General features: G+C 36.7%; 1 protein-coding gene across 16 annotated transcripts in view; it reads right to left on the reverse strand.

Annotated features, from left to right (window-relative positions):
* Nucleotides 1-26,561, reverse strand: part of nrxn3b (neurexin 3b) — a 383,656-nt gene that overhangs the window by 198,240 nt on the left and 158,855 nt on the right. The window lies entirely within an intron of this gene.

The following is a 26,561-nucleotide window of genomic DNA, read 5'->3' on the forward strand; positions in this document are numbered from 1 at the left end:
CTTTAAAGTGTTAGCTTTAAATATATAAACGTTGGTTTAAATCCTTGGGGAGGATTCTTTCACAAGCTGGATTTATCCTGCGAGCCTCAAATTTGACAACTCTGTAATAGATAATTGGAGATAAAGGAGAGATATTCTTTAGATTACACGTAAAATGGCTCAAATATCTCTGAGGGAGGAAGCGTGTCAATGCGACTGAAGAAATGTGTAATTGCCATGTCATTCTGCAGAGCTGTGTGAAATCCAAATTTGCAGCAAAATAGAAAATTGCTTATTTTCCAAAAATATGGCAACGTGTCACAAGTGTGACAAGACAATCTAAGCCTGCGTTGTTAAAGCACATCCACTGTAACCTCAGAAAAAAGATAACGGTTGTTAACTTCTCTGCTTTATAAATCTTCTGTTAGAGGTTCATCACTGAAACTGGACGAGGAAGATATGAATAATGTCAGGGTTGGGGTCAATTATATTTTTCAATTACAATTACGTCTTCAATTATCCATGTTTAATTACAAGTCAATCATCATTAGGGTGGATGGCATTTTTTTCCAATTACAATTTGAATTACAATTATTTTTTTTGCCCCTGAAAATCAATTACAATTACATTCTTACTTAATAAAGTTCAATTACAATTAATCACAACTACTGAGCTGTTAATAAATAACCTAAAAAAATGTAAACTTCCTCTTGTGTTAGCTTTCTGTTATCATCTCTTATGATAATTAGTGGTCAGTTATAAAATAATCAGCTATAAAATACACTAAAAAATATTATTTATCATCTAATTAGTTTTTCATCTCTTGGTTTCCTTATAAGGCTTTCTTAACATTAAAAAATATTGGTATTAATATTTTAAGTGTGGGTATCTGAGGCATAGAAGCGTAACATGATTCCACAGGTCTGCGTTTAAATAAATTGTAATTGTAGAATTTCCATGCAATTCCATAATAATACAATTACTACATTAGTGTGTGTGTGTGTGTGTGTGTGTGTGTGTGTGTGTGTGTGTGTGTGTGTGTGTGTGTGTGTACACAATAACTGGAAGGGGAGGGAGAAGAAGAAATACTGAAAAGAAAAAAAATAAATATCTATTTTGGAATAAGGAATAAGAAATTAAAAAAAATATATAATTGACGACAGAAAGAGAAAAAGCAGATAAAGATAAATCCATCAACTGTGAAAGGTCTTCACATACAGTAAATGTGATGAAATTGAATAATAAATTAAAAAAAAAAAAAAAAAAAATATATATATATATATATATATATATATATATATATATATATATATATATATATATATATATATATAGCCCTGGCATCATCATCATCTTTTTTAGTTTTATTTTGAAATGGATCTCCTGTCCCTGTCCAGATAATAGATTTTTTCAATTACGATGACAAATATAATTATTAGGGGTTTCCAGATCTGATATCAATATCGGATATTAGCCTGAATATCGGATGTTGGATTCAAATTTCCTGTTTTTTTTTTTTTTCATTTTTTATTTATTCTATTCAATTGTAGTATACTGTAGATATTATGTTGAAGTTTAAAATGTATGTAACCAATTGGTTCATAATAAATGGGTCAGTTTTTCTCATACCTACTGTTGCTGACTATTGTTTTTTGTTTGAGTAACATCACTTGATCAAGCCTTTTCTAACATTCCACACTACAAAATAAGTAAATATTATTTTTTATCAAAGAAAAGAGGAAAAAAATAATGTATAATTCATGCTGATCTCGGATCAATATCGGTATCGGTAGATACTCAAGGTTGCAAATATCGGTATCATATCGGAAGTGAAAAAGTTGTATCGGGACATCTCTAATAATTCTGTCACAATTGTAATTATATATCAATATCAACAAATAATTTAATTTTTCATCAGAATAATTAATACGTGTGAATTAAGTCACTTCCCAGTTCATTAATGGTCACTCGTTGATGCATTTCAAGGTTACACGCCGCTTTTCTTACGTAACCATCATTAGATCTCACTGCAGCCTCTCCCTGACCTACAACACGTTATCTTCATTATACTGCAAACCCCACGTTTGATTTCTCACTTCTCTTATTATTTAATGAGTGCAGTCACAGCTAATAGTCGCCATCATCTTTCATCCTCTGCAATGCCTGAGATGTACTAATCAATGCAACTCTGACAAGTGATATTACCACAAGCGTGCGTCACTTTACTAACAGCCCTGAGCCGATAATACATAGGGGATGAAACATTGATCTTCTGTCATAAGCATAAAGGTGTCCATGCAAACAATGTAAAAACCCGACATGATGGATTTAAAACCCATTTCTGCTCTTGGTCTCATAAGAAAGAAAAAAAAAAAAAAACAAGTTAATGACACTTAACAAATTATGTTCCAATACATTATGTAACACAAGTGCTTCAAAAGAACATGATAATTGGCTTCCGCACAGTGAGTGCTATATTAAAACTAGGATTTAACGGCTAGAAAAAGTAATACAAGCCCCATATCCCCACTGCTTATCAATAATTCTCTCTCAGATTTAAAGGGTGCGAGCGGTTTGCTGATAAAAGATGAGATTTAAAAAAAAAAAAAAGAGGAAAAAAATTAAATGCCAGAGGGTCACTATCTTTACAAATGAAGGAAGAGAGAGTAGGTGTCTCGAAGGAAGCATAATCACTTTCAATTTGCATCTCAGAAGAATTCCGACAAGTTAAACAGAACAGCACTCACTGCAGTGGAGGCGGCAGCGAGGGAAGCTGTGCTCAAGTTATGCTAATAAATGACATTCGCCCCCAAGGTCATTACACAATTTCCCTGTCAGAAGTTAGGAGCTGAAATTTTAAAATGGAATGATCTGTCATGGTGGATGATATGAAAAACATGTCATTGCCTTTTTTTTTTTTTTTGCCCTGGCAGGTTTGATCACTGCTAAGATGCTTTTAGTATCGTCTCCCTTGGTTCAGGCATTCACTTTTAAAAGAGCAAACTTCTGAGACAATAAACCATGCTTGTTTCTATGAAGATAATTCAGATTAAGAGAAGGACAACTGACATTAGAGCAATATTAGAAGGTCAAATCTATTGGTTTCATGACTTCACTGATGTAAAATGTGCAGTTTCTCTTCTATTAGGCATATTCAATGTGCATTTTTTGGTAACTAAGTGTCTATATTTGAAGGGGTATACATGAGGCTGACATTACGTACATTACGCTGTTATTATTGTGACATGACACCTGTCATTAGCATGAATAAGGTGTCATGAAGGCTGTCATTAACTCATTGACTGCCAATGACGTCTATAGACGTTATTTAAGTTTTTCAGTGGGAACGGGTGCAGTAAAGCCTTATGTGACTTTCATGTAGGGCTGGGCGGTATGACCAAAAATGAATATCACAATATTTTTCAAAATTGTAACGGTTTCACGGTTTATGTATTGTATGTATTATAGAATATTTCCACACTTGTAGTAATACAAGCTATAATGAGACACAGCCTGACTCCGTCTGTTATTAAGACATCCACACATGTAACACCCATGCCCCGCGAGCTCAGCTTTAGCATTAGCTTGATTTCTAGCTTTAAATGCTGCATGCTCAGTGTTGTGGTGGTTTCTTATGGTGAATAAAGTAGCTCCGCCAGGACTTATTTCCGCTTTACAGGAATTACAAATTGCAATGCTTTTTTTTTTCACGACACCTTATTTTTGCTAATGACAGGTGTCACGTCATAATAATGACAGTGTAATCTCAGCCTTATGTATACCCTTTTAAATAAAGTGTTACCCTTTTTTCAAATCACAGACTTTTGGTTATGTTTTCAGTTTATGGAAGTTTGAAAAAGGAACAGCATGCGTGGGTGAGATGAACTCAATATGTTTGATTATTATATTACTACAGTGAGCATATGAAATAATGTGATATAGCAGGGCGGCAAAAGATCCACAATTGACAAATAACCTGGATCTGCAGGCCTTTTTGCTCACAGTGTAATCCTTAATAACAGGGACCAAAGGAAGGAACAATGTCTCAAATGTGCTGTGACCAAACACTTCAGCCTGAGTCTCTTTTGCCCATTTCTGTATTTTTCTTCTTTCTATGGGCCGTACTGGAACAAATCGTTACTGTTTTGCACGGGGTGAGCTTGGTTAATTTTCTCACAGTCATTATCAGTAAACGACACCCACCCCATCCAAACCCCGTCAACCACACTCAGACACACAACTTAAAATAAAGGACAATGGCAAAAATTACGGCTCCTCCTCCTCTCTGTTTTCTATCTACTTTTAGACCAGGGGTGCACAATACGTCGATCGCAATCTAACGGCAGTTTTATGTCAATCCCGCACGTGGACCGCAAAACCTCATAAATGAATGAGAACGGCACAGTAACGTTTACCAGAAATGAAACCTAACAATTCAGCTTTTGACCTCAGGTTGAGGGGGCGCGAATGCACTAATTTGTTCATTTACAACCTGTAATAAGTAGAAGAAGACCTTCCTCCAGCCTATAGACTGTAAACAGAATGGACGGGACAAGCTCCCCGGTGGAGGGAAGCTTTTATTTTATAATGCTGACTGGCTGCATTATAGATCATAAACCCCACCTCCTCAATGATAACAGATGGGATGTGGGTCAAAGTGTAAAGTAAAACACTCGTCACATAGTTTTTTTCCCAAACCTAAACTCTGCTGTGATCGTTACTTATTATCATCCTACATTGTGTTGAAGTGCTCATTTTTCTGTTGTTTTTTTAAATAAGTTTATTAAAGGTTGAAAACCAAGATTTTACAAATATATATGATGATGAGTGACAGCTGCAAATCTTGTGTAGCTCTCTTTGTGAATAGCAGTTACGTCGTGAAGAAAAGCAGAGACGCGTGATTTTCTTCATTTTTAAATAAAGTACGTTTAGATATATTGTGGTTTTGTACTAACTTCTTTCATCTGAACAAGCCGTTGGTAGAATTTCCAGCGTGAAAGATACTTATGTTCTTTGCGTAGCTGGGCTGAATAACTAATCAGGGCAGTACACTAAATGGGCGGGGCATGTTACCAGGGCTCCTCTCGCAGACTCTGGTTCCAAATTACGTCAAATTTGCAAGATGGAAGAGCCCCTAAGCGCCGTATTTTGGTTTCAAAAACGTTGAGTGGGAACAGCTACGGTGCACGCCCACTGCTTCGACCCGACCAGGTACATGTATCTTCAGACAAGCTCTTTGTGTGGAAGCTATTGAAGTTCTTCTAAAGAACAAAATGAGCTACAAATACTGAAACGCTCTCTATGATACTGACTGGCAGTGATCCATTTGTTTTTTTCTTTAAGTAAGCAGCTGTTTTTGGTGCTTTGCATTTTCAAAATAATCCATTTTTTTTCAATACATATTTATTCAAACTCAGTTTCTAATGTTAATGTTTCAAAAATCATTTTTGTATTTGAATACAAAGAAGTTGAACAAACTACCAGCAGAGCTGAAGTCAGAATCCAATGTAAACATTTCAATATCAAAGTTAAAGGTGTTTCTTTGTATGACTGAAAGGGAGATTTTGAATGTTTTTACTGCTGGTTATAAATGTTTATACTTATACTTTATTATTTATTTTCAAACTGTTGAATGTGTTCTAAAGCATTTTTTTTTAATCATATAAAGCACATTGAATTGCCTTGTGTATAAAATGCGCTATACAAATACATTCACCTTGCCCTAATATTATACAAATATTGAATAATTATCTAACTGTAATAGTTATAATAATATGGTAATATTAAGTGTAATAGTGCAGAGATTCTCGACTGGTGGGTCGGGACCCAAAAGTGGGTCGCGGACCTGTACTGGGTGGGTCGCGGACAGCTAGTCAAAAACAAATAAATACCTAAAGTTTCTCATGTTGAACTTGTCTTTTATTTTGAAAGAAACTTTTCTTTTGGCAGGCATGCTGTGAAATGCATATTGCACAGGAAAATATATAGATTCGTTTTAAAAAACATTGTATGTGTGTGTTTTCAAAAGCTACTTTTGAAAAACTAAATTTGGTTGGTTGAATTCTAAAAAAAAAAAGTGGTACGCAATTTAATGACCGTGGCAAAATGAGGGTCCCAGGGTGAGACCAGTTGTGAACCCCTGTACTAGTGCACATATATACATATTGTAATTATTTACAATTATAACCCCCCACCACAACACAGTAGATCGTGAAGAGCTGTCAGTGGTAAAAAAGTTGCTCACAAGCCGAAAAAAGTGTGTGCACCCCTGCTTTAGACCTTTCCTCTTCATGGGCCCTGCTTTCCCTCTCTACCAAGAGCAGAGGCTGAACAATTCATCATTTTGTTAGAGAAACTGCATATCTCTCACACATGGGTTGCTTTTGGTGTCAGAACCTGCCAGGAATGGTTCAAACTGGGGCTGCGAGTCCAATATCTGTCCAGGAGCTCAGCTTTGTCCTGCCAGAGGGGCTGTGCAAACTGGCAGCTCGAGCACACTTCTATCCTCCTACCTTCCAAAATTCGTGTTCTCACACTTCCTTGATGTCTTATCTCCTAATGGCCTTTCCAAAATCCTTCCCTTCTTCCTCACTGTGCAGGGGCACGCTTGAAGCCCACTGCAGTGTGTGGCAGGATAAAGGTGGGGGGAAAAAAGCAAAACAGAAAGAGAGAGAGAGAGAGAGGGAGGGAGGGAGGGAAGCAGATGCTTGTGACAGTGTGGGGGCAGTAATGAGGGTCTCGACAATGGAGAAACAATCAGCAAAGCCCGAGTACACAGCCCCATTCGAGCACACGTGAGCAGAAACAGCAAGGGAGTAATGGGCTGGCGAAAGCTCAGGGCCCAGTTTCACTGACACATACACATTTGTTACAGACTCTGCAGTGAATAACAAAACAGGAAACCACCACTATCCCTGTCAGTGCATCACTGAGCAAAATGAAAGCTGAAAGCGTATTACCATGGCTTTTTCTGAGTCAAAGATGAGTTGATGTAGACACACCTGGTCTGGCCCGAGTGGATCAGCAACAGTAAAAAAGGAAAGCGAGGGGGTGGCTGTGGTGCGGAGGGACTTTTTTTGGCACTCACAGTCATTGTGTTTAATGCCAGGATGGCCCATATGACATCCTTGTCTGTTCCCAGAGCTTTTGCCTCTAATATGCATGCAAAGCCTTTCAAAGGCATTACCCCACCGATGGGAGATACTTTTATTGTGGCAGACATTTCAATGAGGAGTTTCGATTCACTAAAGCGAAAAAAAAAAAAAAGGCGTAAAAAAAAAAAAGAAAAAGGGGGGAGAGAAAGGTTGATGCTGCTGCAGAGGCATTTGGAGAAGTGGGACAGAGGAGAGAGTGCATGTTGAAGTGAACAAGGTTTGAAAATAGCCCGAGCTAAAACAGAGACTGCACAGCTGCCAAAGTGGCTACAACACACGATGTATGGAAAAGAAAAGCACGGCAACAAACACGAAGCGAATCAAACGTGTAAGAACAAACGACATGCATGACAAAGGCTCCATCACTTCCAAACAAAGCAATCAAGCACTGAAATCAGCCAAGGGAGGATTGATAGGAATTTGCAGGAAGAGTTAAGTCTTCATGTGTGTTCCTTTTCAAGGCTTACTGAACTGAGCCAGATTTATTTTACATAGCACCAAACACACATATGATTTACAGCCTGAGGAACACACAATGTGGCAATACATGGAGTTTACTGTATATAATGCTGTATCTAATGTGCACTTCTAACACCGCCTTCAAAGCGTTATTTTGTCTTTGGTAATGATTTAATACTCCCAGACTATTTGTTTTAGCAGCACTTTAAATAATAAATGTATCTGGGAGTCATGCCCAGCTCCTTAAAAGATATTACCCAATACGAGATGTTTTACTGCATTTCTGTTTGAAATACCAACAAACCGTAAACGCATGTTTGGGACTGTCAAAGACACAAGAACATGCAAACCTTGCACAGAAAGACTGAGAACATTGAATGAAAAATGTGCATTTAAACATACCACATGCTTTAGACATGGCTCATAATCTCATGAGGGTAAATAATGAAAAATAAAGCTGAATATAAAAAAAAGCAAATCAAACTTTTAATGCCATTTAATGTGTTATAGCAAACAAGAGCACTCAGAAACAGCAAACCTACACTAAGCTCCAAATATCCTCTTTGCTAAATATTGGCAGTTATCTGGATCAATGATCCTTGTCATGGTAACATGATTATTTACACAAGACATCTCTATTGCGTAAATAGATAGCCCTCTGTTTCATAACTGAACTATGAAATATATCACAATGTCTTAATATTTTTTCCCCACTGTAAACGATAAGAACCCAGTGAAATATGTCGGCAAAACAGCTCAGACAACAAGACGAGACAAAAAAGCAGTCCAATAAATCAAACAACAAATGATGTCATGCATCAATAGCTAGTCTACACATTAAATAGGTTAATAAGGAAATCCAACAAGCTGTTGGGTCCACACATGTTTTTATAATAATATACATGTTTCTTTTTTTTACATATATTAGATTGTTGTAGTCTTGTTTGCAAAAGTGCTGCCAAATAGTACCATAATGATACTGTGCTATGCAACACAATGTGATGTCCTGTGATGTCATGTACATCTCCAGACTGACAGCAGTCAGAATGCATTACTTTAAAGGGACGGAGACGTGTTTGACCTGGGTGTTTATCCTGGCCTTTAATTCCAAGATGACAGAAACACAGCTGTAATCGCAAACACAGACTTGTGCCCACACCGGCATGGACAAAATTACCATACACACCGTCTACCACACATTTCCACACACCTGGTTTGACACACGGGGGGGGCAATTTGAAACAGGAGGTCCAAGGACGACCAGCCCTCTGCTGTAATTGGGTCCCTTGTCACCCAGGAAATTCATGTCAGCAATGGTCACATGGGATGCTAATCTAAATGGCATCAGTGTCCTACTTTGTGTGTGCAAGAATAGGAGCTACTCATCCTGGGAAATGTGTAGCAACTCCAAGAGGCAAAGTAAGGGATCGCCTGTAAATGAGGTGTACTGCTCACAGTGTGTTTTTAGTTTAGCTAGACATTAAAGACATAGGCGGAGTTTGAGATTCTTGCCGGGGGAGGGAAATAAAAAGATACAATTAAATATACCAAAGACCATCTCGAGATTCTTGCCAACCACAATGTGTGTAACATCTACAATAATGCAAAAATGATTAGTAATATAATTGATAACGTTGACTACAAAAATTACGCGTCATTTAATGATGTAAATTAATGATAAAATCAGGCCGGCGGCTGCTTTCTGCTTATCTTTTGCTGCAGTACCATACATGAACTGCTGGGTGCAGTGTCGTTTCACCATTTACATTGTGAAGAAGAGTAGCGCAACAGACGAAGAAACCAACCTAAAGTCTCAAAAGTTTTGGGCCATTTCACTGAAAACTAACATCTGTGACATTAAACTAACAATAATATGTTAGAATCAAAGCAGCAGAAAACTATATATATATATATATATATATATATATATATATATATATATATATATATATATAAATAATCTCAATTATATTTCAACATGGTTTCACAGCCTTGAAAGACAATAACATATATATTTTGTACTTTGTGTTTTATGGTACTTAAAATATTTGTATATTATGTACATTATATTATAAAAAAAAACTTTTGACCACTGGGGGGGGGGGCAATGCTCTCCCCTGCCCCCGCACACTCTGCGACATATGATTAAAAATCTAAGAGTCGATAGGGATGTGGCAAATATCGGCACCACAAAGTTTTATTCTTACTGCTCCAATATTTAAATAAAAAGAGAACGAATTATTAGAATAATACATTCTTCCTCAGCCATATTGTGTTCATTATGTATTCCAGTGGTGCTTGTGAGGTCATTGTAACAACAGTGTTGATGCGTCTCCCAGCTTGTAATTAGAAATAGCACGTTTTGAACCCAAAGGAGGATTAAAGTGTGAAGCTTTGCATGAGAAAACCTCAGTGTTAGCTTGACATGTGCATACACAACCTGTAAAAGAACACACCAGCGCTTGCATTCCTATTTCACTGAGACACGGGGCAGACAACGTGGTGGGAATGAGCCGCTATGACACCTGCGATAATTATGGCTTTGTTGCTTTAAAAAAACAGGAACATAGTCAACATTTTAGAACTTTGGCAAGTAGCAGCAAAAATAAATGTCCATTATTTCCATTCATTCATCCCGTTTGCAATTGCTAAAAATAAAGGGAAAGTTGTATCACAATAGGTATTGTAATTAGTAGTATTTCAGTATAGCGTTTAAAAAAAATGGAAGATGATGACTCAATGATAGTCTTTATTCAACCCAAGAAAGCTTCAGTGTGAGGAATCCAAACATCATGGCATGACTGATAACTTTGTGACAACATTTGAGCAAATCACTGATCCTTCGTCATCATAAATATGGATGACGACCTTTAACTTCAACTAATATCTTTGTTGTGTTCCTTTTTGTATTCGTACAATGCAGTTTATTTCATCTTCTTCTTCTACAGAACCGTTCAGTCTATGTTTGTGGTGATACAGTACAAGACAAAGATCACTATCTACGTAAATATTTAGCTTTTCCTGAGAAAAATTCAAAATAAAATACACAACCTTACACGAATGCTTGACGTCTTCTCCAAGCTGGGAGTCGATAATGAGCAGCTCATTATAAGGTCACGCGTGTCGTACAAACGTCAAAGTTGAACCAGGATTGACAGCTCAGTGCAATGCGTTTATCTTTGCTTCTTTAGCTTAATGTTGGTGTAGAAAAACCACCCCTGACCCCACAACACATGACTATTTTATCTGTTATATCAATATGCATTTCGTACCTGTATAACTTCATTTCATCTGCTTCTTTAGGTAAATGAGATTCTATGGAGCAGGATTTTTGATCTCCAAAAAAGCAAGTTAGTACAATCTACTGTGAACATCTGCGAGTGCCATCTGTAGAGAGGGAAAGTGATGAACTAGGAAGCTGCTGACCCAATAATCGCAGACATCTCGCTGTGAGGCTGAGAAAAGAAGGGATTGTGGGATGTAAAAGTGAGAAAAGGAGGCATGAAGAACACAGAGGGGTGAAAATGTAACTGAATGGGTGATATTATATAAGGAAAAGAACATTTTGGAAATGATAAAGGTCAAACACGTATGACTGCAGACATGCGAAAATATCTTGGTCACATTTTTAAGATTTCCTTTGTGATGCCGCACTGTTAGAGCTTTTAGCCATCACTGATTTATCAACATCTGTCCATAATATGTAACGGATGTATTAACACTGGGATACGTGCACTAGTTCATCATTTTGGCTTTATGGATTTATCCATGTTCACTATTTGCACAACTTTATTTTTAAATATTTTTTTACATTACAGAAATACAGTGACAGTGTTACTAATTACAGTTTCTTATTTTAATTTTGTTTGTTTGGTTTTTTGTCTTGAATCATATTTTTGGGCATTAAAAGATGTACAGTATATGTCAAAGTCAAAGTCTGCTTTATTGACAATTCTACTTTATGTACAAGACATGTAGATAATTTAAATTACTTTTCTTGGCCCACAACATTTAAACACGAAAAAAAGAAAAAAAACGCAAAAAATGTATAATATTTAAATTATTCACAATATGTACAGTCCTGTGAACAGCAATGTTCTTATTTCGTATATTGGTCAATATATCAGTTATTGGTAGGTATATCGGATATACTGTAGGCGTTTAGAAACCAGGAATATTGGCATTGGCCCTAAAAAAACCATATCGGTAGAGCTCTACTGATTAAAACCTGACCCATAGAAGGTCTGTATACAGCAGCTTTGTGGAAGACATGCCTTCAGTTATGGTAACCATACAGGAAAATGATGAGGATGAAAATGACATTACCAGAAATTATACTACAAGAGTCTCATCTGTATGTTTGTCAAGCACGTCTATAACCTTAAAGGTGCAGTCTGCAACTCTTATAAAAGTGACTTTTTGTCATATTTGCTAAAGCTGTCACTATATAAGAACAGCTTTACATCAAACTAGTAGTTTGTGTGAAAGAGGCCTTTGGCTGATTGCCAGAATGCACCGCAACCGAGCAAAAATAACCAATCAGAGCCAGGATTGTTTTTAATGGGCTGTCTGACAGCTGTTGCGCACAGGCCCCGCCCCTTTCCCGGAGCTAGAGCGCCGTCTTTTTTACAATGTCTGGTCTGGAGGACTGGAAGTGACTTTTCTGGTTGAAAGGTGATGACTGCTGCTTGATTTACATTATGTTTGATTTGTAATTGTTACACTAGAACTCTGTGGTGCATGTGTTGTTAACGTGCACGCAGCAGCCTCCGTGTGGCTGCTGTAAGTGATGCTGAGTTGTTGCTGCTGCTGCTGTGGTGTGTGCACATAGAGAGAGAGAAGCGCTGCAGTAATATGCTTTTAACAGTGCATTTTATATTACTGTGATGTTGCTGTCAGACTAACGTTAGTTTGTTAGCTCCTCTGAGGGAGGGACTTTGGAGGAAGGGCAAGACAGCAGCGGGGAGAGAGGCGGAGAGAGGGATCTGAGAGTTACAGACTGCACCTTTAAATTGTGTGCAATGGATCAAGGCACGTTTGCACTGCTCGTCAGGCTGAGTGAACTGAGAAACTGTGAAACAACAGCTGGGGTTAAAGGTGCAAGCGTTGAAGAAGTTGTACTCATTATATGGACAGTGATGGAGCAGGCGATAGCAACAGTAGTGCAGAAATGTTATGACGTTAATGGTGGCTAGGTTGAGACAGGTGTCGTCCTAATTATATCTATACAATTCAATTAAACTATACTTATATAGCACTAATTATAACAAAAGTCATCTCAAAGCGCTAGATACGCACACACTGTATATATTGTTTTTTTTTTTTAAAGAAACATCGGTGACAATTTATTTGAAGTTTTATCCATTTAGTCAGGGGTCTGCAACCTGCAGCTCTGGAGCCTCATTTGGCTCTTTCACTCTTTCGCAACGGCTCCCTATTGCTTTGAAAAAATAATAAAATAATGAATTGTTAGTTCTTACAGATGGTATTGATGATTAATGACATTAACTTCAAATAAAAGTATGGCAAAACAATTTGTTAACCAAAAAATAAATCACATTGTGCAATAAGTCAAACAGAGAATAATAGTCAGCAACAGTAGGTACGAGATAAACTGATCCATTTAGTATTAACCAATTGGCTACATACATTTCAACCTTCAACATAATATCTACAGTATTCTACAATTGAATAAAATAATAAAAAATAATTTGGATATTTAAATCCGATATCGATATAGGATCGAGACAGCGCTAGTAAAATGTACATTTTTCAGTTTGAATGAATTCATGATAGAAATGTAACTAAATGAAACTCCGCACTCATCAGCGAACAATAAAATGGTTGGACACGACACACACCAGCTGACAGATTGAGTGCTCTTTGTTTCTGATGAAGTACTGTCATGCAGGTGATGTGGAGAGGACAGCGTTCAGTCCTTTTAGTCAGTGTTGAGTGTTTTGTTCCCTATTGATGACGACTGCCCACTGTATCAACCTCACCAGACAGACAAGAAAAAACAGAAGAGGAAAGTGAGCGCCACAAGAACAATAGAGACCCTTTTTTTTTTTTGATTAATGCACATCTAAATTGGTGCTGTGGGGCCTCGGATATGGTGGAGGCAGATGGTTGTTGTATGTACCCACTGGTGCAACTCAGCACAGAGCTGACAAATGACAAATTACTTATATTTGTTGGGTTTTTCAAAAGAGCGCACAAAGATTCGGTTTAGAGTAAGTGGGAACAAAAAGAAAAAAAGCCTACCGACTGTGCCCGATGTTCTGACTGAGCACACAAAGTCTAACGCAAAAAACAAAAACCTGTGTGCGTGTCCTCACAATGGGACTAAAACTGTCACGTTATTTGTTGACGGACACAAGAACTTGTACTTATGGAATCTCACCTCTAATGATTCACTGCTGCTGCGTTCACAGCTCTGGAGCACTTGTAACATCTGAAGGACAGCGAATACGCACAAACATACAACAGCTTTTAGTGGCTGACAACAAGTTAAAAGTTCAGTTTCTGAAATATAACATTTATTTTGCACTGCTTTATTAGTTACTTCATTTGTATTGTTCCTATTGTTCCTATATTATTCTTGGATTCAATTTAATTCTGTATACGACAATAGAGCATTTGGGCCACATCAAAATAAAAAAAAAGGGCACTATGAGATTAAAGTCATAACATTTTGAGAATAGAGTTGTAATGTTATGAAAATAAAGTTGTATCCTTATTTTATGAGATTAAAGTCATATGTCATGATTAAAGTCATAATATTTCAAGATTAAAATCATAATATTTGAAAATCAAAGTCATAATATTTCAAGATTAAAGTCGCAATATTTGGAGAAAAAAAAAAATAATTTTATGATATTACAGTCCTAAAATTTCAAGATTAAATTCGCAATAGTTCAAGATTAAAGTCGTAACGGTTCGAGAATAAAGTCGCAATAATTCAAGATTAAAATCGTAATATTTTTAGATTAAAGTCATAATATTTCAAGATTAAAGTCGCAATATTTCGAGAGAGAAAAAAAACAATTTTATGAGATTAAATTTAAAATATTTCAAGATTAAAGTCGTAATATTTTGAGAATAAAATTGTAATTTATGAAATTAAAGTTAAAATATTTCAAGATTAAAGTCGTAATATTTTGAGAACAAAGTTGTAATGTTATGAAAACAAAGTTGTATCCTAATAAAATCGTAATTTTATGAGATTATTAAAGTCATAATATTTCAAGATTAAAGTCCTAAAATTTCAAGATTAAGTTTAAAGTCATAATGGTTCGAGAATAAAGTCGCAATATTTCAAGATTGAAATTGTAATATTTTTAGATTAAAGTCATAATATTTCAAGATTAAAGTTACAATATTTCGAGAAAAACTAAAAAAAAATTTTTTGAGATTAAAGTCAAAATATTTTAAGATTAAAGTCGTAATATTTCAAGATTGAAATCGTAATATTTTGAGATTAAAGTCATTATATTTAGAGATTAAAGTCCCAAAATTTCAAGATTAATTTCACAATATTTCAAGATTAAAATTGTAACATTTTGAGACTAGGGTTAGGCTAACCCCAACCCTATAACATTACAGCTTTTTTAAGATATGGCTTTATTCTCATAAAATTACGACTATTCCCAAAATATTATGACTAATCTCAAAATATTTTGACTTTATTCTAATAAAATGACGACTTTATTATCATAAAATTACAACTTTATTCTCAAAATGTAATCTCGTAGTGGCCAGATTTATTTTTATTTTCATGTGGCCCTAATATGCCGTTGTAGTCTATTGCAGTGATTCTCAACTGGTGGGTCGGGACCCAAAAGTGGGTCACGGACAGTTGGTCAAAAATAAGTTAATACTTAATATCTCTCATGTTGGACTTGACAGTCATGCTGTGAAATGCATGTTACACAGGAAAATATATAGATTTATGTTTTTAAAAAGATTATGTGTGTGTGTTTTCAACAGCGATTTTAGAAAAAATAAATTTGCTTGGTTGAATTCTAAAAAAAAAAAAAACTGGGTGACGATTTAATGACCGTGGTAAAATGTGGGTCCCAGGGTGAGACCAGTTGAGAACCCCTGGTCTACTGTATATTATGCGATCTAAAAATTAGCAACTGCTGACAACATTATGTCTAGTTTTTATTTAGTCGACAAACATGTCAATGTGCATCATCATCGTTTTATTCATGCCTTTGTTTTCATGTAGTCTGAATGAAGGTTTTATTTGTTAGAAAAAGGTATATGACAAGATTTATACACAACAAATGTGTAACTGGCACAAGCTAAATGATATTGCAATAAATATATGGCAAAAATACATTTCTTCTAAATGTCTCTTTTTGCAGGAAAAAAAAAGAGAAAGCTAACGGGTCATAAATGTGTTATTTGATTGATGAAATAATGAAAGCTAGATAATAAATGGTGCCTGCAGTCCACGCATGTTGCCGCGGCAACAGAATTATATGCTAAGAGTGAAAAATAAAACACAAACAACGACAAGACGGACACACAGGAGACCCAGAAAAAGATGTATCACTGTGTAAAAAGACAACAAGTGTGTCAGGAGCCTTTACTCGCAACGCGTTCTTGCCTCAAACCTCAAAGTTCAGGCAATCGGGAGTATTGATCGGATGATTTGTACATGTTGCTGGCGCTCCTGAAATGTGTCTGGGAACATGTGTTGATGGATGCGTCTGTGGCCAGGCTCTCTGCCCGCCGGGGCCAGGGTGGGGTGCTGGGAATGATTTGACAGCCTCAAGGTTACCCGCGCCGGCACCAGAACAGATGGATGCCCCTCATTGTAACTGTCTGTAATCTGTTCAACTCAATCATTCCCTCCCCCTCCCCTCTGCTGCTGGTCCAAACATCTCTCTCTCATTCACTCTGCATGCTGAGTTGTGCTGCGTGTCCAACAGACACCAGTCAAAGTCATGAATTTAATTATGGCACTGGCAGAACTACAGCAGTGTGCAATCACTACAATAGGAGGCAGTTAACTATTTAGGCGTTTTTGTGCTTTTGAAGACGGAATACAGATTTCAGGAAACAAATATATCGAGCTTTTGTGAAAGGAGCATGCATACGTCTGCAAACAATGAATAATGTGTGCGTTTGTGAAAGTGGTTAACAAAGTTATGTTTTAGCATTGCTTTTGACATTGTCAATTCCCTTTCGAGCAGCTTATTTATTTATGTTTATCCACAGTATTTATGTTAATACATATCATGTATATTAGCATTGTAGGCTACAAATGGAAAAATGTAGGTACACATACGACAAAAGCTTTTCTTTTTGTATTAAATTGCTCAAAATAAACAAATCATTTATTATTAATAAGAATAATAATAAGAATAATAATAAGAATAATAATAATAATAATAATAATAATAATAATAATAATAATACAATCCCATTCATTTATAGAACATATTTAACAACAAACAAGGTTTGACCAAAGTGCTGCACAATAAAGCACAAAACCCAGATGTACAACGATGTAAAATACCAGTTTTTTTTTTTTTTTTTTTTTTAATTTATCCTTTAATGTTGCTGTTCTTATGATGTTTATGTACTCTTGTTTTATTATTCTGTTGTGTTGCACTTGTACGACAACTCTGTACAGCACTTTGTGATTTTATCTGCAAAAAGCGCTTTATAAATAAAACTTACTTACTGACTACTTAAAAAAACATTTCTAATGATAAGACATCGACTCACGTTGTTAAAAGCCACAGCAAATAGAGGCGTTTTTAAAAAAACATTTAAAAACGGGAACAGAATAAGCCTCTCTTATTTAAAGGTAGCTATATAATAATAATAATAATAATAATAATAATAATAATAACAACTTTGGTATGATATAAAAACACTAGTTAAAGTACCAATAGTTTACTGGTATCGCTGGGCTTGTGAAAACTGCAATGTTTGTTGTTTGATTCATAGTTGGTTGATTAAATAGGATCACAGTTCAACCTGTTTGCTGAAAGAAAGAAAGAAAAGAAAAGAGGTACAACCATATGAATTTTGCATGCACAGATGTGCAGGGCAGATGTTGCTGATGTGCAGTTTTGATTTAAAAATTACTTGTAAACGTTGCAATTTTAGTCAAACTTTATTTAACTGTATTTTCTACCAAGTGTCACAAAACAGAGTCATTTAAGGTCACCTTTTCCTTTTCTTAAATGTACCTTCAACAGGCCTCATGTTATTAATCTTGGTTAGACATTTGAAGTCATTCTTGTTTCTACATTTGTCATCCACGACAGAGCTCTGCACCCAAGACTACACACAGTGTTACAGTAATGAAACCTCTTTCTGTGTCACAGAAAATAAAAACTACGGTGGCGCTGAAGTGCAAAGCACCAATGCAAAAAAAGAGAACACATAAAAAAAAAGAAACGTAAAAACACAAAAGATAAAACGCAAACGCAAAAAAGAAAACGCAAACACAAGAAACATAACACAAACGCAAAAAATAAAACGCAGAAACACAAAAGACAAAACACAAAACGTAAACACAAAAAACAAAACACAAACAGAAAAAAGCAAACAAACACAAAAAAGAAAACATGAACAGAAAAAAGAAAACGCAAACACCAACACAAAAAAGAAAACGCAAACATAACACAAATGCAAAAAAGAAAACGCAAACATAACACAAATGCAAAAAAGAAAACGCAAACATAACACAAATGCAAAAAAGAAAACGCAAACATAACACAAATGCAAAAAAGAAAACGCAAACATAACACAAATGCAAAAAAGAAAACGCAAACATAACACAAATGCAAAAAAGAAAACACAAACATAACACAAATGCAAAAAAGAAAACACAAACATAACACAAATGCAAAAAAGAAAAACACAAAGAAGAAAACGCAAAAAAGAGAACGTAAACACTTGTATTTTTGTGTGTGTATGTTTTTGTGTTCTCTCTCTTGCATTTGTGCTTTGCACTTTAGGGCCACCGTATAAAACTAATGACAATAGATATTTTTGAATTATTAAACCATCTTGAAATTTTGCTTTGTTTTTAAGATTTAAGTGAAATCCTGTTCCTTGTGGCTGTGGGGCCCCTGGACTCCATCGCACAGCATACATCTAATTATACCGCGCCTCTGAGCACGCCAGTGACACATCGATTGACACAAGCGGCATCCACTCTTATCACAGTGACATGATGCAGTGCTGGCCAAGCATCATTAGCCTGACCGACCAATGGCGAGGCAGCTCGTTAGACCCCCCCCCCCCCGCCCTCAGGCCTGGACGAGCAGTTCTGCTTATAATACGGATATCATTGGACAAATGAGAGGACTGATAGAGTGAGTGAACGAAGAAGGATTAGAAACCTTAGGGCAATGACTACACTGGGCATATGGGGCAATTACAATATTCTCCAAGCCTAAGCTGTTGATCAGAAACTCGCCATCCGTAATATGCTGCTGTGAGACAACCCTGTGGGCTGCTCTCAAGCCTAAAGGAAAGTATTACAGGCCTTCACACCATCACATTTCATGATCCCTCAATCATTAGAGCAGCAAAAGTATGCTGACTATGTGAAGCCCAATGACAAAGAAAAAGAGATTATTGTAAAGTGGGCTTTAGGAAAAGGTTTGGCCCAGAGGACAATTCAACCTTGCTGGGAATATTTTTGGTCCCATTTTGGATCTACCTGCACTATTTATAGGCATTTTCTTCACTTTCTTCACTTTTTCATGTGATGAAGAAAGCCACATTTATTTGAATCCTTTAATAACGGCAGACTAAATCGTTTTGAGGCTCACAATCATGTTACACATTCAATCGAGAAAGAAAAAGCACAAAGTAAACAAAAAGGAAACCTTGTAATATACTCAGACATGTTCCTACATCGACTTTTAGCACATTGTGATAAACCAGCGGTTTCTTAAACTTTTTTGGCACAAGTACCCCCTTTCTATTACTTTTGAATGCAAGCATTCCCTATGTCCGACAACATTTTGCTCGGAATTCTGTGAAAAAACAACTATAGAACATTATGATTTTATATAGTTTTTATTATTTCTGGTCACCTCCCGCCTGGTGTGGGACCAAAACTGCCCTTTGTATTTTCAGTTCTATCACCATTTTGTGTTTTTGTTGTTGTCTGTCTGTTATTTTTATTATTCAGTTTATTTTTTTCTTATTTTGTGCGTTTTTGTTGTTGGTATTATTTCAGTTATTCTCTCTCAGTGTGTGTGTTTTTAGTGTCATGTGGTTGTTTGTGTGGTTTTGTATGTTTCTCTGTTATTTTTATGTATTTTATAGTGATCTTGTGTATCTCATTTATGCGTCTTTGTTGTCGTTTTGTGTGTTGCAGGTAATAGTATTTTTCTCTCTTAGCGTGTGTTTTTTGTTGTTTGTTATTTTTATTATTCAGGTTTTTTTTGTTTTTTTTTTCTTATTTTGTGTGTTGGTATTATTTTAATTATTCTCTCTCAGTGTGTGTGTTTTTGGTGTCATGTGGTTGTTTATGTGGTTTTGTATGTTTTTGTGTATTTTATAGTGATCTTGTGTCTTTGTTGTCATTTTGTGCGTTGCAGGTAATAGTAAGTATTTTTCTCTCTTAGCGTGTGCGTTTTTTGTGTCATTTTTGGGTATCTTGTTGTTTGTCTGTTCATTTATCAATCAGTAAATTTTTCTCTTATTTTGAGAGTTTTTTGTTGTCGTTTTGTGAGTTGCTGGTAATATTTAGTGTTATTATAATTTTTAACTAAAAAAATAATTATAAAACCCCACAATCCTTACATATTTCATTTGTTATTTTCCTCTCTCTTTTTTCTCTCTCTCTCAAGTACCCCTATGGGTACACATACCCCCATTTGTGCTAGACCAACCAATTGGGTCAAAGTTTTGGAAACCTTAAAACAAGAACTTCCACCTCTGACTGAATCTTATTTTCATCACAACTTATTTCAATAGCAACTGGCTTTTTTATTTTTTTTTATTTTTTACCTGTTTTCTAATGATGCTCGTCTTTCACTCTGCATGCGTATCGTATTATTTACTTATTTGTTCTAAATCATTAACTCATCACTGACATCATGGTGAAATAAATAGCCCCAACGTGGTGCCAAAACAGCAGGGGAGGGCACACATCAGTCACTGGGACAAAAGCTGCAATTGCTGTTGATTTTTCTACTGAGCGAGTCATTACAAAGCAGACAACATCCCACTCCCTCCCTTTAAACTCTGCTCTTTTTATCCTCCCCAGAATACTCAACAAGCAGTAGAGAAATGACCACGAGGCCAATGCCACCATTACGCTCTCCTAAATAGTGAAGGAAGCAATACCGCTGCCCTGTTTGTGTCAGCAGTTAGCGGGATGTGGTTACAGCTCTCTGAGCAAGCCTTGGAAACTGAATTAAGGACACTGGGTTAAGCCGGGGCAGGGATGTTGGTGGAATCATCACAATGACAGCGAAGCCTTGTCGCTAAATCTATCTTTGCAATCGCCAACAATGACATCAAACTGACAGAGTTTTCTGCTCCCTTACATCGTTCATCCCTTGCTTCCATATTATTCACCGATTCTTTACAAAATTGCGCAAAATCTAAATGGAGCAATAGAATCTCGTAATGGAAACACCTTAATTTCGATAACGCTTTCATGGGGAGGAATTTCAGACACTTCGATATTGAAATGTATTGCAAAAGTGCTACGGAAACACTTTTTCCACAAATACACATCACAAAATGTGAAGTAGCTGGTCACTAGGGGTGTGTATCGCCTGGGATCTGACTATACGATTCGTATCTTAATACATAGGTCACGATACAATACGATATATCCCAATAATAAAGTATAAGACGATTATTGCAATTTTTTTTTCATATATGACTTAATAAGAAACAACTAATCTATAAATGTGTACACCTTCATGGGAACATTATATATCAAATATTTTATTGGCATATTTTTAGTTCAATTCAAAAGAGCTTTATTGGCATGAGAAAACAGGTTTACATTGCCAAAGCAAGTGTGAGAACCATGTACACACATATATATATACACACATACGTACATACAGTACATGTACACAAACACCTACATATGTATATATTAATGCATGCATGGGCAGACTATCTATATATACATAAATGTAATGGGACTGTAGGATTTATTTTACACTCAAAACATTGACTTTAACATGCCATGTGCCAACAACTTAAAATAAAAAAAATAACACAATCTGCCTGTGGCTTTTAAACCAACTTTGACTTTAGTGCAACTTAACTGAGTTAAAATTCCTCGAACAACAAATGAATACAGAAAGTTTGTACTTTCTTTTTAGATTTTATTGAAAAACACAAGCTGGTCAACAAGGCCAGGTTTCAATGCACTTCTTTGTGTAGTTACAATGTCTACTGCAGTGGAAATGACTTTCCTGATTAAATAAAGGTTAAAAAAAAAAAAATCAATATGGATGACCTTGAATGGATCTGAGAATTGTGCGATGTAATTACGCGATATATCGCCGAATCAATTTTTTTCAACACACCTACTGGTCACACGACTACTTCTCTCTGAGAAAACATGGCGCGGTACGTGTGGACAGAAAAGGAGCCCGGGACATTCCTAAGCATCTTACTTTAAAATGATTACTGCCACATTAGACGTGAAACAACAGTAATGCAGTTCTATGAGGAGGTTTGCAGTGTCCATATTAATGCAGCAAAGTTTCGCGGGATGAGATTTCAAAAACAACCCTTCAATGGAAACACGTTTAAAACGCAATTATACTTTGTCGACATTTACAAATATCGCTTTTATTTTGCAAAAATCTGTAATGAAATGCGTACATAAGTACAAATAAAATGAAAAAAAAAACTACAAGTACCCATAAAAGCTACTTAATTACAGTAACGTGAGTACTTCTGTTACTTTCACCTCTGGCTGTTTATATAATATGGCAACCTTAAGACAGATAATTCTGTTAGGCGAGACAAGTAATTTCTCTAGATTTGGAGGAAGAGAGAAATCGTCCCTGCTTAGTCAACAGTTCCCATGGTTTTAGGTTTCTAAAAGGAATAGTAGTGCATCCGTTGAATCTGACAGAAACAAGTTCCATTTAGGTAATAATAGGGAGAAAAAAGGGGATAAAGAGAAGCATACAGAAAGTGACAAAAGCCGTAATTCAGCATCACACAGAGAAGGAAGATCCAGCTATTACCTCCCCCATTTCTTTCTAACAAGCACCGGGTACAGAATGTACCTCAGGATTGTCCAAGCTGCTCCGTAAATGGCCCAGAAAATCCAGCTCTCGCCTTGTTCCCCAAAAAGTAAAGGTGTGCAGCCACAAAGTGCAGACTACACGGCTATATCTGGGGATAAATGCAACCGGGCCAGAAATAGTCCTCCAATTCCTTCGGTTGTTTTTGTCCTCATGGTCCTTTTTCAGACCATGAAAGGCATCTGAAGAGGTCACGAAGGGCTAGATGTGAACAGTGGATGAGGATGAATTTTAAGTCTGGAGTGTTCCCTCTTCTTTGTTTAGAGTGTTCTTTATTTGGACGACAAAGCTGGAAAAGGAGACAATTACTGATGTTTGCTGCCAGCTATCGGGGAGACCTTAAGAAGCAGAGGAGGAAGCTCCACTCCCACGCTGTTAATTAGAAACGCTGCATCTCAGAACCCACACGCAAAGCACATGTAGTTGCATCTCTATCAAGCCGCTTCGAATAAACAATAGACAAACTGGTGACGCACTGCTGTAATACACTGGATCTGGCATTATTCTGGATACATTCTCCCTGTTATCAATAACTACAGTCAGTGAATGGGTTTGTACAGGCAGATATATAAAGCGTTGGATCGAGCAGGAAAGCTGATTTCATGCTCCAGGGATTGCATCTCATTTTGTCCCAACACAATTGGACACTATGCGGGGCTGGTAAAGGGCCTACTGCCCCCTGGTGGTGGAAGACTGCTTTACCAGGAGATCTCAGAGGAGCAGAGGGATCAGAATCTTGAGAAAAGTAAACTGGACCTCTTATCTAGGGGGGAGGAAATAGTGTCATGTGGACAAGAAAGTGCACTTTCTGAAATGGAAGCGCAACGTATTCCCATCCCAGAAGACTTTAAGGCACCTTTGCTTCAACTTTTGAAAGAAAAACTGCACTGAGTCAAAATCAGCTCCGCATTTCCATCAGCCTGACAGCAAGTCAGCCGCAGTTGTACAAAAAAATAAAAAATAAGTCACTATAAGCTCAGGTTTTTCTGGTGGCGTTCTGCTTATTGTGATAAGAAATCAATGACAACTCCTTGTTTCCACAGGCTGCGATTAATAAAGGCCTCTAATCACTAATTAACACCAATGTGTAGAACGGTCCAGTAATGGGACTGTCAGTGGGAAGAATGGCAGAGGTTCAGATGCAGGAATACAAGGTCGGGGTCAATGATAATTGTAATCGCGCAATTGATAATTAATTACAATTATGGGTTAATTGTAAATGACATTGAAAAATATGTTGCTGTTGTAATCATAAATGAAATGTAATTGAGTTCAGGTAATTGTAATTCTATGGAAACAGTTATTAAAATGTGTTTCATATTAACTTTACCCACTACTTGTCAGTTCTCTTCAGGATCATTTTAACATTTAAAAAAATATAAATCTAGGGGTATACTGACAGAAAAAAGGCTCACAAACTCACATCAAAAATATTAATACCAGTATTTTCATGGAAGTGTAACAAGGTACCCAAGAGATAAGAAACATATTGGATGATGGATAGTATTTTTTAGTGTATTTCATAGCCGATTTAAGATATGGGTCGAAACGGAACCATTAGCATAAGAGATGCTAACAGGAAGCTAACACAGGAGGAAGATAAACATGTTGGGGGTTATTCATTTCAGGCACAGTAAGTGATTAGTAATGGAAAACGTAATTGTAATTGACTTCCAGGGTAAAAATAATATGTATGATTTTAATTGGAGAACATTCCGGTCACTGAATCATAATAGAGTTGTACAGGGTTCCTACAGCTTCAGTCAAATAACATTCAAGACTTATCAAGACATTTTAATGCCATTTGAAATTAAATTTAAGACCAACTTGACAGTAAACATTTGGGGAAAAAATGCCACATCAATTACATAGAGTTAGGGACATTTTTCCCAGTGTCAGCCCCCAAAGTAAACACACATAATGACAGTAAAGTACACAAAAAACAGACTCAAATAATTAAAATCCCTAAAAACACACTATAGATTACTTCAAAAATAGCCAGAAATCTATGAAACAACAAAAATACAAAAAAAATAAAACAAAACATTAAGAAAAGCTATTAAGAAAAATAATCTTTGGAGAGGGAATTTTCTTTCATTTTACATTTCCCCATGTTGTTAAACGTTGCTACAAGCAGGATGCACATCTGCACAGTCCCACTGCAACCACGTTACTGTTTTGTAGTTGGTTCCGCTGTCACAATTGCGTGATGTTACGGTAAATTATATATAAATTTTTAAAACAATTGTTACCATTTATTTTGAAACGTGAGACTAATTACGATCATAAAATCACACTTATGCGTTAAACATTGATTAAAGACATTTTAATGACAAAGGTGAAGTCCTCAACTCTCAGATCCCTCTCTCCCCGCTGCTCTCTTGCCCTACCTCCAGATTTTCCAAAGCCCCTCCCTCAGAGGCGCTAACAAGCTAACGTTAGCCCAACAGCAACATCACAGTAATATAACATGCACTGTTAAAAGCATATTACTGCGGTGCTTCGCTCTCTCAATGTGCACTCACCTCAGCAGCAGCAGCAACAACAGTGTCATTTACAGCAGCTCACACGGAGGCTGCTGCGTGCATATGAACAACACATGCACCACAGAGTTCTAGTGTAACAATTACAAATCAAACATAATGTAAATCAAGCAGCAGTAATTACCTTTCAAGCAGAAAAGTCACTAATTCCATCTTCTACTGTTCCCGACCATACACTGTTTAAAAAGATGGCGCTACAGCCCTGAGAAAGGGGGCGGAGACTGTGAGCAACAGCTGTCAGACAGTCCATCAAACACAATCCTGGCTCTGATTGGTTCTTTTTGCTCGGTCACGGTGCATTCTGGCAATCTGCCAAAGTTTGACGTAAAGCTGTCCTTACATAGTGACAGCTTCAGCAAATATGACAAAAAGTCACTTTTCTAAGAGTTGCAGACTGCACCTTTAAGGCCTTATTTCTTGATTCATGCCTTTTGAGACTTTTTAAGGATCCGCAGGAACCCTGGTTGTAAATGAACATGGATAATTGAAGACGTAATTGTAATTGAAAAATGTAATTGACCCCCAATCCTGCAGGAATAGAGAGCGATAAAGAGATGTGGGGGGTAATATTAAGAAAAATAAATTTAAAAAAAAGTTAAAATTGAAGGAAGAGGTGTGAAGTCAAACCCATCAGGCGTATTGAACATCAGTCGGGTGTGTGTGATCGGGGAATGCCGGCGCTCAGGGACTGCAGCTTTTCTACCAGCTTTCACCACCTCATTAGTCGAGCCCGGCAGCTCTGTGTCCCCACCATTAAACGCTAAATGAAAGACAGCCAACTGTGATTACTGAGGGGAAGTCCCTGTCGTCATGGGGATAAGAGATCCCAGTTCACGCACACGCAGACACACACACACACGTTGGTACTTTGATGATAGCAATCTAAAGGAAGGTTATGAAAAGCCGATTGAGGCAGAAGTGGATATTTTACACATCATCGGTCACAGCCACACACAAAAAACGTGATTGTTTTGAGACACCAAGCAGACCTGGAACAATAAATCGCCTGCAATGCAGCAAAAGAAGGGGCTGGTGGGGAGGAGAAGAAAAAAAAAAAGGGAAGAAGAAAATTCCTCTCAATAACTGCCAATGTCTCTAAGCAGCTTCATCTAGGATCACATGACTGTTCCGGGGCTTCGTTCATGTTT

Source organism: Gouania willdenowi, chromosome 24 (assembly GCF_900634775.1).
Source record: "Gouania willdenowi chromosome 24, fGouWil2.1, whole genome shotgun sequence".
NCBI lineage: Eukaryota > Metazoa > Chordata > Actinopteri > Blenniiformes > Gobiesocidae > Gouania > Gouania willdenowi.